At 32.0% G+C, this 13,653-nt stretch overlaps 1 protein-coding gene across 1 annotated transcript in view; it reads left to right on the top strand.

The window, feature by feature from the left end:
- The first annotated feature begins 1,643 nt into the window (after positions 1-1,643).
- LOC125049611 (homeobox protein abdominal-B-like) overlaps positions 1,644-13,653 on the top strand; it is an 83,293-nt gene continuing 71,283 nt past the window's right edge. The window contains exon 1 of the mRNA XM_047648999.1: positions 1,644-1,756. The gene's annotated coding sequence lies outside the window, so the exon portion shown is untranslated. The remainder of the gene's footprint in view (positions 1,757-13,653) is intronic.

Below are 13,653 nucleotides of genomic sequence, written 5' to 3' on the forward strand. Positions count from 1 at the left end.
CCATTAAATGATAATAAACACCTAAATTGTTGTTGGAAAAAAGATAATGATTTTTATAAACCTTCATTATTTCAGCTTTGTGGATCTACTTGATAAGTTTTGTTTGTTTTTGCTTTAGGACTAAAGTGTTTTATTAAAATCTAGATAAAGCATATTTGAGATTTGCTAGCTTTTTTTGTTCTCGTAATTTATTTAAAAGTATAAAAAAAATAATGCAATACCTATATTTAAGAATGAAAACGCCAATTGAAATAAATATTTAAAAAAATGGCGGGTCATGTTGATTTTAGATTAACTCTACGGCACGTTTACCATCTATGCACTCTTAAGCTAACTGTTTTTGAATTTTGACACTTTTGACAGTTTTTGAATTTAGAATTGGAAGAATTAACAGATAAGTAAATGAATATTTGATTTTCGAAGTATTTTAATTATATTCACGTATGTGTTTCCGAATTACTGGCTGCTATGTTTTTTTTATGTTTATAGGCCTATAGAACAGGGAGTCACAGTCGGCTTGTCGGCTTTCTACAGAGTATGTTATCTGATTAAGATTATAATAATTTGACCACGATGGGTAAGTTTTACAGCTAACGGCGCAAGTGCTGCTAATTATTGTCGGCATAGATACTGTGAGCGGGACTTGGTTTATTGCTGATATCTTTCATATCATAGATACAGTGTTTGAGAAAACGTTATTTATGCTGCAAAGTTATGGTAGTAATATCTGAAGATATATTTTTTTAAGAATAGCTTATTTTGTAGACATAAAATTCGATGTTTAAAAATATTATGCTTAGTGCTAAGCATCTACCAGAACCATAAATAATAATAATAAACAAGCATTTATAATACAGAAGTATGAGACAATTGTATCGAACAACTCTGAACTCTGACGTCGAGCTTTGAAGCTATATATATATACTAGCTGACCTGGCAAACGTCGTTTTGCCATGTATATCATTTATAATAAAAAATAGGGGTTGATCGTAGAGGGGTGAAAGTTAGGGATTGTATGTATTTTTTAATGCTGTATCATAAAAAAATAAAAACAGAAAAAAATATCTAAAAATAAAAAAAAATATATTTAGGGGTGGACTACCCTTAACATTTAGGGGGATGAAAAATAGATGTTGTCCGATTCTCAGACATACCCAATAAGCACACAAAATTTCATGAGAATCGGTCGAGCCGTTTCGGAGGAGTATGGCAACGAAAACTGTGACACGAGAATTTTATATATTAGATATAAACTATTGTGCTATATGGAGGTAGTTTTAAAATGTACCAACTTATGCTACCAACGAATACACGTATTTCCTGTATTTGAATAATGAATATTACATTAGTGCTCAAAAGTAAATAGTACTTAAATATTTTAAAGTATCGAAATCGTTGCGTTTGTCATTTTGGTGGGTGAATTTTCGTTTAAAGAATAATATAGATTCAGAAGAGTTCAGTCACGCCATGCAAGATATGTACGTTCTTATAAACAAGCACTCGACACATGGGGTATCTAACAGCGAGTCGAATTTGAGATGAGGGATGAGTTTCATCGGCGCGCGCTTGCTAGTTTGAATTTCGAACGCGGTCGTACAGTGTGCTCGTAGCTCCGCCCGCCAGCCGCATAACGCCGAACGAACCCGCTCCGAACGGCCGCACCACCTCGCGCGTAGTGTAATTAATTTACAACCAGTAAAAGTGATGATAGTTAATCGACTATAAATCTGTGCAGTGTTGTGTTCGCGTGTCGCAGGTAAGTGATAATTGATAAATGGTGTTTGAGAAACAAATATGGAAACAATGGCGGCATCTTTGGGCGCCGTGTTTGTGTTAAATCGCTGGTGCGTTATTTGTGTATATGTTGTTTCCTAAATACCAATTGGATTGTTAGCTTTAACTACCAAATAATACTAGCCTTTAAATTTATACTATCAAGTTCAAGTATTATTAGGTTATTAAATATTTTAGGTTTTGAATCAAACTCTCATTTTCTACCTAAGCAATAAAACGCGCGTAAACACAAATATATTTGTGGAGCTACCCGATTAAAAAGAATAAGAATATCTCTAACTCTTTTTCAATTACAAAATTTAATTAAGAACCTTTAAACTGATATCAAATTTCTAAGCTATCTATCTATCTAGTATATCTAAATAGTACCTAATTATATTTTTTCTTTGAATTTATGACGATTACATACTTAGTTTTATATACCTAACGGTTACATTTATAAATAAAGAGTTTATCGACCTTATGTTTATTATTATGGAACATAAGATAAATGTATCAATTATTACTAGTGTTGCCCAAAATCGGTCTTGGTCTTGCAGTCTTGTCTTGTTCTTGCGTTTTTGCAAGACCAAGACCAATACCAAGACCGCCTTATTATAGCAAGACCAATACCAAGACTGAACCCCGCAAGACTTGAGCAAGACAATACTTAAGCCTGCAAGACTCTTGCGTCTTGCAGTTAAGACAAACTGAGATTTGGGCGTTAATAAGTAGGTATTTGGTTTCAATCCCGATTTTGAGAAACGTTCCCCAGTATCAAAACCGTAGGTATCACATATCATAACACTAAACTAAGGGCTGCAGTTGTATTTGCAGTTGGCAACGTGCCGCTCGTCTGAAGGCACCCTGAAACGTATTGTATTGATTAGGTAGGTAAGTACTTATTATATTTCAACAATTTATTAAGTAGGTAGCGTGTTAATACTCACAAATCTGTTCCCACCATCCCATGTGATAAAATTTACCTAGAATAACTTTCTAGCAAAGTTCATACCTTGTAGGTATCTACCTATAATAATATGTTAATGCTTGTTTATGTCTAATGTGCAGATCTAACGTTAGTACTCGTAGGTTGGTATGTGCTTAAAATTATAGCTAACAAAATTATATAAACATCATGTAGGTGTGAAACTTATGTTTCAAAGTTTATATTATTCTTCTATTTAGCAAAATTTAAAAGTAACAGCGAGTCGAGTAGGTCTAGTAACAGTTTCTACGGCAGCCAATATTATGGTACAGACGCCAGCACATCAAGCTACTACAATCTATCAAATTTCTTCAACAGATTTTCAAGTTTATCGCTAAAGAATTAAGGTTCAAAGTTGATTGGGGAAATGTGACGTTCTGCGAATAAACTGTTGGTCGGTCGGTGTATTATATACCTACTTATTTGATAATTTACCGACAAAGACGCCGCGGTTTGCAACAAGTGTATCACAGCATTTGACACTGTTTGAGCGCCGCATTCGCCGACAAAGAGTACGGACAGAGGCACACAAATTTTTACCTATTTTGGTAGGGTTGGTACAGGAGTATAAAATTAAATGACCTTGAACATGTCCCAGCAGTAGGTAGGTATACATTGAATGCTCTGAGTTTCTTTTATTTAAATACATTCTCACACTGGCTTGAATTCGAACACTACAGCGTTAAAAGCTGTCGGTCGAGATGATAATTAATAACTAAGTAGGTATTGCAAATATTGAATTGCGAATATTTTGATTTCGAAATAATCATTGTTAATATCGGTAAATGATAGATAGTGAGTGATACCTAGGTACTAAAATGTGAGCAGCAAGATTGAAAAGTGTATATGCCATGTCAGTGCTTTCAATAAGTTTATTTTAAAAAAGCTCTCTAGTAAGATTTAGAGTTTACCATTCAATTACACACAACAAATTATTGAAAAACAAAAATTATGAAAAAGATATTTAGACTGAGTACTTAGGAAATAAGTAGAAAAAATATTCTATCGTGGATACCTAGTTATTAAAAAGTGAATAAACGTTGTGTTTTGTCACCGTCGCTTTCATGTCAAAGGTCGCCGCCACTGTCCATGTTCTAAAGAATAAAATAAGTTACCGGGTGCTCAGAACGGACGCAAATAGATTATGTTGTCCTCGCAAGGAAGAATGTAGTCGTAAGGATAGGTAGATTTTATAACAATTGTTGTAAGTAATAAAAATATACCTAGTTTATATTATTATTACCTATTATACCTTTTTAAAGGACATTGCACTGCAAAATTGGAAGTGGGTGATTTTAACAAACTTGAAACGTGGAAAAGCTCCAAATATGAGCGACGTCATATTGCTTTACGCATTTTGTTTTAAAATCACACACTTCCAAAAATCGAGATTTGCAGTGTCGGTTTATCAACTTCTATCGTAACTACTCTAGTAGCGACTATTGTCTTCAGCGATGATTTACTAAATAAATAAAAATAATCGTCGTGTAGGTACGACGATTATTTTTCTAAGGAATACAATTTTGTTGTAGTAGGTACCTACATCGTTTCTTACTTACACATACTTTAACGACAGTACCTACGTAGCAAAGCGCGCCAGTCACGAGTACGACAAATTGCCTACAAAATGTACCTACGCACACTGTAATGAAATCTGCTAATCTCAACACACTGCCTGTAGCCTGGCTGCTATTATTGGTTGATGAACATTGTACATTGGTGAATGCTCCAGGATAGCCCGCAAACCCCCACAAATAGCAATAGGCTAATAGGTATTTGCAAGTCTCGCGAGACTTGCGAGACTCTTGCAGCAAGATCAAGACCAAGACCAAGACTGAGAGCGCAATACCAATACCAAGACCAAGACCAGGTGTATTGACGCAAGACAATACCAAGACTGGCCTAAGTCTCGTCTTGGTCTTGCATTTGGGCAACACTAATTATTACACGTCATTAAATTTGAATTTGTAGGCATCCTTACTCATCGGCAAAGAAGACAGAGGGTGTAGGCCGAGAGAAAAAGCCGGCGTAAAAAACTCTCGGTACTCTTTTAAAACTTAAACTCTTACCTATTCACAATACATTGATATGCAGAGTAATATCTACAAAACGTTATTAGAATTGACCCCCAGAGTCGCTTTACGACTTCAATGTTGCGTAAGATTTCTCATCTACAACTTGGGTGTCTTTATGTCGAGATATATAAAACATCATAAACTATCGCTTTTAAGAAGCAAATTTAAATTTTGAACCTTATGTCCAGTGCCCTAAGGTCGTGTGATTGCGGAATGAATAGGTTCGATGCACGTGGGTTAAACTACGTTATATGACTTTATGGTTGATATTATTCATTTAGCGAATCGTGATAGACGGATATAAATGATTTATGATTGTTGTTTGTATTGATTATTTAGTACCTTGTTTGTATGCATGTTTGAATCATGGCCTAGTTGGAGTAAAAGTATGAACAGCACTAGTTCTAAGCGGCGGCGAAGGTATCTACGGCCTTTTCTTTAGACTCTTTGTACATAATGAAAGACTACTATAATAGCTATAGCCAAGTTCATTTATTTCAATAACGATTCTTATTATGAGACGCGAAATAGCTTATATTAAAATTAACTAAGCATTTTTATTTCAAAGATTTTTTTTGTTTTGTTGATTGTCATTTTTTTATTCATATAAGAACCTTAAGTACTAGATAATCTTATTGATTGAGAAACCTAATAGTGGAGTGTGGACTCAGTTTCCGCAATTAGATGCCAATTTGGTCCGTTGTGCGTTCGTGAGACACATAGTATAATTTCAAATTGTTTAGACAACTAAAACCTCAACGTCATTATTATTATAGAGGCAAAAATATAAGAATACAGTTACTTGATGCAACTAACTGAAGTATTTCTGCACCAATTCGACTTAGGGTCATTCAAGAAAAGAGCGTAGGTACCATTTATTAAAAGGCCGTAACTCACTTGCAAGCCAAGGCAATTTGAGTGTCCATGGGCGGCGGTATCACTTAACATCAGATGAGCCTCCTGCCCGTTTGCCTCCTGAAACGTTTGTTACGTTACAAACGACAACAAACAAAACAAAAAAAAACTAAAGAAAATCATCAAAACTTTTTAACACATGGCTTGATAAGATTAAGAGACTAGGATTTAAATAATATTAACATAATTTTTAAATATAATAATCGAATTCAGTTAAATAATTGTTTGACATAATTTATTCTTTAATAACGTTTATTAAGAGCAATATTTCATTGCTAAGTAAGTTGTGAAACATGTAATTAATAGGTTAGTTGACAGTACATATTTTTCATAATCCCTCTCTTCAGTCGGTAGCTCATGTGGTCAGCAAGGAATCGTCTGAAGACAATCTATGTCTTATTTCTGTCCAGCGCCTCTCTTATGATAGTAGGTACGCTAGTTTTGAGGATGATCAGTATTTCATTTGATTGGTCCACCTTTTTGGTTCTGTGTCAACGATCAGTTTCTCCAAGTTCTCATTTGTATGGCCTAAATATGAGTTTTTTTTTATAGATATATACGTATACTATCAAGCGTAAAGTGTGCCAGGCTAATTTGGTTTTCTGTAAAAATATTCCTTAAAACACATATAGTATACATAAAAGAGAACAAGGCTAGTCTAGAACATACATACAATATATGTATATAGGGTACAGTAATAGCAGACAGAGGGCCAAGTTAATTTCCCGCTTAGTTAAGTTTATGGCGCGCCGCTGATTGGATATTGATTAGAACCACCGTTTCACCAGTAAATGGTGATTTTTGTAAAATAACATCGTACAAATACAAATTTACACTCACTACGAGATTGTAATTACCGATGTAAGCTTTACGAGTCCCCTTGATTAAATAAAACATGGCATTAAATCGTTTTTAAATGGAATTTGTAATGGTTTTACGTGGTAACTAGTTTTGTTGCGTTTTATTGAGGTTTTTACTTTCGTATCTTTTGTTAAAGGACATATTTGATCTAGAAAAGATTCATAAAGCCGGAAATACACTACGAAATAAGTGGCATGAAATTAATTTCGTGACATTAGTTTTACCAACAGTTTCACGTGTAATTTAATATTTTCGTAATGCATGCAATAATTTCATGAATGCAAATGACACCACTACCACTACGGGATGCCTAATACCACTAAATTCTTATGATAAAGACTTAAAACTACTTCCTGTTGCTAAAAAACGCACACAAACGTTATAGCTCTCAGGATCTTCATCTGCTAATTCAGAGACTAACTTCATTGCACTCAAATGCTTTCTTGTTAACATCCTCGAATCCACCAACGTCTTTTTTCTTAATAGTCTTTTTTTAAGATAATTGATAAGCATCTCTTTAGCTACATTTAATATAGAAAAATATAGCTTTGATGCTGATGGGGCCATGGTTACTGCAATACTGTGGATTTCACAACACTAATTATTTTACGGAATTACTTTCGCATATATCGAAACTACTGACATACCACTAATACCTACCTAAATTTCATAATGTAATTCCGGCTTAAAGGAACTGGAATTGCGTCATTTCGGACTACTTTTGACGCCTTCACAACTGGTAAACTATTTACACATGACACATAAACAATTAAAAGTTGTGTCCATAGTAGCTCTTAAGTGAAACCTTGGTTAAAACGCTATTGTTTAAAATTATTCCAAAAAAATAGGGAAGTAATGATGATTATCTTTTTTTCTTTTTCATTTATTAGTACTTATATTAATAAATAATTATCTTAATATATATTTAAATAGTCACGTTGTTTGTCCACTATGGACTCCTAAACTACTGAATTACCGATTTCAATCAAATTTGCACACCGATTGCAGTTCGATCTAACTTAAAAGATTGCAGGATAGCTTACATCTTAATCTATGCCCGCAATATTATATAATTGCAAAATATTTGTTTATTATTTTATAGTCATAATTCTATCAGATGGTGCTGTGTTGAAAGTACCAATGTTTCACAAAAGCTACAATTTAATGGTATAACCACCAAAAAAGCATGGTGGTCTCCAAGACTGATGATCTCCTACCATTTCCCTTGAATAGTTTACTACTATGTAATATAACAAAAACCATAGCCTCAGCAACGCTTGGCCAGTCTGTTAGTTACATATAAATATACTAACCGTTTTTTTATATAGTAGTTTTTCTAAAGTGAGTAAGTTGCACTGTTTCTATGTATCTATGCGTATCACTGCTGCATGGATGAACTATTAAGTTTAATTTTAAATATGTCTTTCGGTCCTTTAGTTTTTCATGCAAATATACATCGTTACTTTTCTAAGATATATATATATTATATTCATAAGACATTCATATTTATTTTAGAAGTAAATTCAATAACAACAAAATAGCCTAATAAAATCTTTTTTGTGTAACTCAAAATAATTGTTTGCGCTAAATATGTATCAGTCAAAGAAGGATGACAATTGTCAATTTTGACACATCAACCGGAAATGGTTCCGGCGTAATGGTGCATACGTAGTTGGATTTCGAACCGCTGTCACACATGCACACATTTAACCGATTTTTTACTAATTACGGATCCAGTGCTTGGAGTAGGATACACCACCGTTTATTGAAAGTGCTAGTCTTAGTCGGATCGATTTTTGGATTCCTTTTTTCCGGGATATAACTTCCGGTTACTCACACAAATATAAATTCACTAAAAAACCATGTAAACCATTAATTTGTATGGAGATTTGGCTATTCAATAATTACTATTAAAAAATTACAATGAAAGGTTATTTGTATAGTGTATACTTGAGATATCGATAAAAAAATTAACAGCGCGTATATACGGATTATGTTAGCATAATTTTCTAATTTATAACTTATTAATTATTGAATCCTAATTCTCATCAGCAATCAATATTTATGTTGATGATAACTATTTTTTGAGATTTCCCCTTAAACTCATCGATTACAGCAAGGAAGTGCGGTCATATAATTACTGTTGCGTTTATGCCTTTACCTATGATTACAGTCTAGACTTGAGTTAAAATGACTATGCAAATTACCTAGTATGGTCTATAATAATATAGTACAAGAAGTTATTTTAATGTAATTTAATATTTTATTGTTTATAATTAACCTTTGTTGAATGTCAGGATAAATGTAAAGATAAATAATATTTAGTTTAATATCTATTACGTAATAATTTAGTTTAAAATATAACGAATTAATCAACTGGTTTACACCGGTCAGGCCCCTTTACCAATTCAGTACAACGTGATTTCAAATTCATTCCAAGTTATTCTATATTACCGAATTAGCTATCAAAAGAACGGCTTCGGGTATTAACTTAAAGAAAATATAGCATACAAAAAAAACGATATGGGAAAATCAAGGTGCATTTAAATCGAATATCCATAGGTACCGCTGAAAATATTGCACCATGAGCACAACATACACGTCACACATCGCGTACGGCGCACTTTCACACCATCAAACAACACACCCGAATTAGGTATTACTTAGTAAAATTTATTTAATATTTTTGATTGATTTTTTCCTTCTTAAGTTTCGTAAATGTCTCAACTTTTTTTTGTATAAATGCTACATCGTTCTATAAAGATTAATAGGTGTTTTGTATTGAATTTAAATTAATAATGATATAGGTCAAAGGTCTAGTTATATTTTAATTTTTAATATTTCTCTTAACCTTAATTAAAAAAAATATATTAATAATGGAAAAAATACTAGGTATATTTAAACTAAACATTAACGAGATAAAATTAAACATACATATACGGTACTTACGAAGAGAGAATTATAAATTAAATTAATTACAACATACTTATGTCATTTTGTTTTATAATTATAACCTTAATTTTGTAACATTTTAATTTGGCAAATAACGATGTCCTTATAATTTCCATATCACTATGCCTACGATCTCCCACTTAATACCAAATAATTGAATTCCTTGACGCCATTGAACTACCTATCAAAATATTTTTTGTCAAACAAAAGGGACCGTTCCATACAACGTATTGAGAATCCATGCATAATTTAGTAGGATTATCTTGACACCCCAAACCAATGAAGTAGCTTCGATTCAAAGATGGCAGAACAGAAGGCGGAGTAGGCGGAGCTTAAGCACGGCCCTTTACAAATGGCGCCGAAATCAACCAATGCCAATACAGATAATACAATCTTGGAACTGTCAAGTTTGTGAATAATTTATGTTTTCAATTTTTTATGAATGAAATTTTTAGAATAGCTTTTTAGTTTTATGAATGAGTTTTTTTCGGTTTAGTGGATGTGTGGTAAGCTAATTATCAATAATTTATATTTTACATAGTACAAGTAACAAGCTAAGTATTTAGCAAGCGTAACAAATTACTAAAACATCCATTCGCATGCTGTTTTCATATCTATAAATAATGATTTCGTATTTTCACAACATTACATAATTACTTAGTGCATAATAAAATTGTATAATTGGGTATCAAATGAATTGTATAGATATTTGCAGCATCATTTAATTGACAATATGATAACAATTTAATGAACCCAAAAAAAATATAAAAAAACCACTGTCTTTAGTTAGTCGCAATTAGTGCCGTGCCATCTACCATAACTTTTAATTAATTATAATTTACTTCAATAGTGTAGTTAAAAATCTTCTGCATCTTATTGTGGTCATGTAGTTTTTTCATAGATGTCAGTGTTACGAACACCTACAAAATCCTTAGAAGTACAGATAAGATATAATAGATGGCGCTATTTTGCCATGCTAAGTTTTCATTCTTATACACAAGATGGCGCTTTACACAAAAATAATTTGGTTATATTTACTAATCTGCTGCATACTAATAATGAATAATGAAATATTAAATAATAGGGACATAGTTTATAATGATTTACTTTAATGTGAAAGTATACGGTTATTGTACTTTAATCAATATATTTTTGAGTTTAAACCCTGAAGCTACTAAAGTAAACCCTAGCGATAAAGTCAATTGAATATTTTGATTGATAGGAACCTAACTATTAAACCTTACTCATAAATGTACTTAATGTAAAATTTGCCATTGTGAATTGAAACGAGAATGTGAAATACTAGAGATAGATAGACTATTGGAGGAGCTCTTTTGTCAACGTCTACACCTAAGCCTGTAGGTATATTTTTGATTATGAAATTCTCCAATCAAATCGCAATTATTATTTTCAATCGAAGTAAATCTATCTGTATATTAAGCAAATTTTAACTTCGATAATATGAAATTGGGAAATAATGTGTTCCTCTCTTAATTTACTATTAAAGTATACATTCATGTTTGTGTATCCAATCATGAATTAAAATTTAATCTTTCGCTATATCTTTTTTGAATTATAACTTGTAGTTTTGAGTTGTTACCAGGACTGAAAAATTATATTTACTTAATTATAGGTTTAATATAGGCTATTATTTAAAATGCAGAAGGAATGCTCTGCTAATACTACCACCCTCGGCATGTTATCATTTTTTTGATAATATGTCGAGTTTAATTTCATGCCATGTCTACCTATTAGGAACGAACTTACCTATAAAGAAATCGCGGTTACATTTTTAAATAATTTCAAAAATGGAGATAGAGAAATAGAAGGCTAATTTTTGTTCTTATTTTTAAATATAATTTATTTGTCTTAACACTAATTCAGATCGAGTTATTTTTTTTTTGACACATATTTATGTGTTTTATCAAACCAAATTAATGATATGCCACAGATTTTTATACTTCTTTGCATTAAATGTAAACGTTTGTTCTGAAGGTATTAAAAGTAGTATTTCAGTTGTATTTACTAATCAGAATGGATCTTTGTAATCGAAAGGTAATAAATTATTATTAAGAGTACAACTTATTTGCTAACGTCATTGATAAGCAGTGAGCAGGCGTATCGGTAACCATCGATGTCTTCAAGCAATGCTAGCGGGGAAAGCAAAATACTACAGGGAAAATTAGGAAAGGCGTAAATAAGTTAACAAAATTATATAATTATTATTTTACTAAAATTAACTCTTAATGTGCATAAACAATTTTTTTTAATATTTTTTTTTAATTTTAAATAATAATACATAATTCAACGGCGCTTCAACTTTTGTATTGCTTTGTCTAAGGAATTTGCATCGATTTCAATTTATATTCTTACTAGCTGACCCGGCAAAGGTTGTTTTGGTATATTATTTTTAGGAAACACTTAGTTCAATAAAAATAACTATCTGCTACAATAAAAATAGGGGTTAATAAGGGTTGAAAATTAAGAGTTGTATGTAATTTGTATCTATGTTGTATCATACAAAAAAAAAAAATTTTTATCTTCAAAATAAAAATAAAAATTTAGGCGTGGACCATCCTTAACATTCAGGGGTTTGAAAGATAGATAGTAGCCGATCCTCAGACTTACTCAATATGCATAAAAAATTTCTTTAGAATCGTTCGAGCCGTATCGGAGGATTATGGGAACGAACATTGTGACACGAGAATTTTATATATTAGATACTATTATCTCATCCTATGATGTCGATGTTTGGGGCATGCTACCATGCGATGTTTAAATTTCGAACAAAAATAAGTCGTTGTTCAACTGCTGTTAAAAAGTGTCGTCCATTGTCGTAGGTACCTACTCAGAGCGTCGAGATTCCCACAAGGGAAACCGGTCAATATGTTTTTATTATTTAATATTCATATCCATCTCTAACAAAAATAACTAAACGCAAAACCCAATTATTTCGATAAGAATTCATAATCTAATCTTAGTCCTCGCAAGATATGAAACGCGTAAAAGCTTTAGCCACTCAACTGTATAACTACGTACGCATACCTAACCAAGATAGGAGCAAACAATAGATGTAGGCACAAATGGATACTTTTACTCTAAAATCACACTTATGTGTTTGGAATACAGAATATTTTAGCTTAAATAATTTTCCCCCTTACGGTCAGGGAGAATGGGGTGGCAACATTTATTGATCGTCAGCCATTTTAGATTCGCGCATGCTCGTCGCAAACTTAATTTCCTTTTAAGGTAATTGCAGAGATGGCGCTGCTAATTTTATTTTAATTACATTGGGTCCCTTTGTAGGGAACTGTAATTATTTTATACTTACGTAAGTGAATGCGCAATTCTGTTGGAATTTCTATTACCACTAGTTCTCAAGAATTTACGTCGGTTAGTGTATACATTATATGTTATAAAGATACCTATATGAACTAAAAATCCAAATCTAATTACCATAATGTAGCAATAGTAGGATAAAAAATCTGTGGATTTTATATATATTAATATCAAAATACATTGTGTTTTGTTACACTCAGAAAAGAACACATATTTTATTTAATATAAAAATATTATTTGTACATAGTACTTTGAGTGACTACGAAATCAAAACTTAAAATTATTGGATTACATATTGGGTCTACACGTTGTAATTAATATAATTATGCATTAGGATATTTATTTAACATCCACTGTCACCATGTTGAAGGTAATGCTTCTATTATACAATATCAATGGGGGACTGCAGGTGTTTTTAATTGTGGTTATGGCATGGGAGTTTAACCTTAGATAAAAATACCTAAGTTTTCTTTATTATCTACAAGCGGTTTTATACGAGTATTAGGATCTTATTCTGGGTATTAAAATAAATTTAAATCCTTTTTGAAAAACAAAAACTTTCTTATATACTTATATATCTAGCTTATATATATCTTATATTTTAACTTCCATCTATATCATTGGTACACCTATAATAAAAATTAAACTAAGGTATATAATAGTTTTAAATCCGGTAGACCGTAGACTGAGGCTGCATTAGTGGGATAGAGTTGTCAAGGACCTCGAAACAGTAGGGGTTCGAAGTTGGAC

Source organism: Pieris napi, chromosome 5 (assembly GCF_905475465.1).
Source record: "Pieris napi chromosome 5, ilPieNapi1.2, whole genome shotgun sequence".
In the NCBI taxonomy this organism is placed as follows: domain Eukaryota; kingdom Metazoa; phylum Arthropoda; class Insecta; order Lepidoptera; family Pieridae; genus Pieris; species Pieris napi.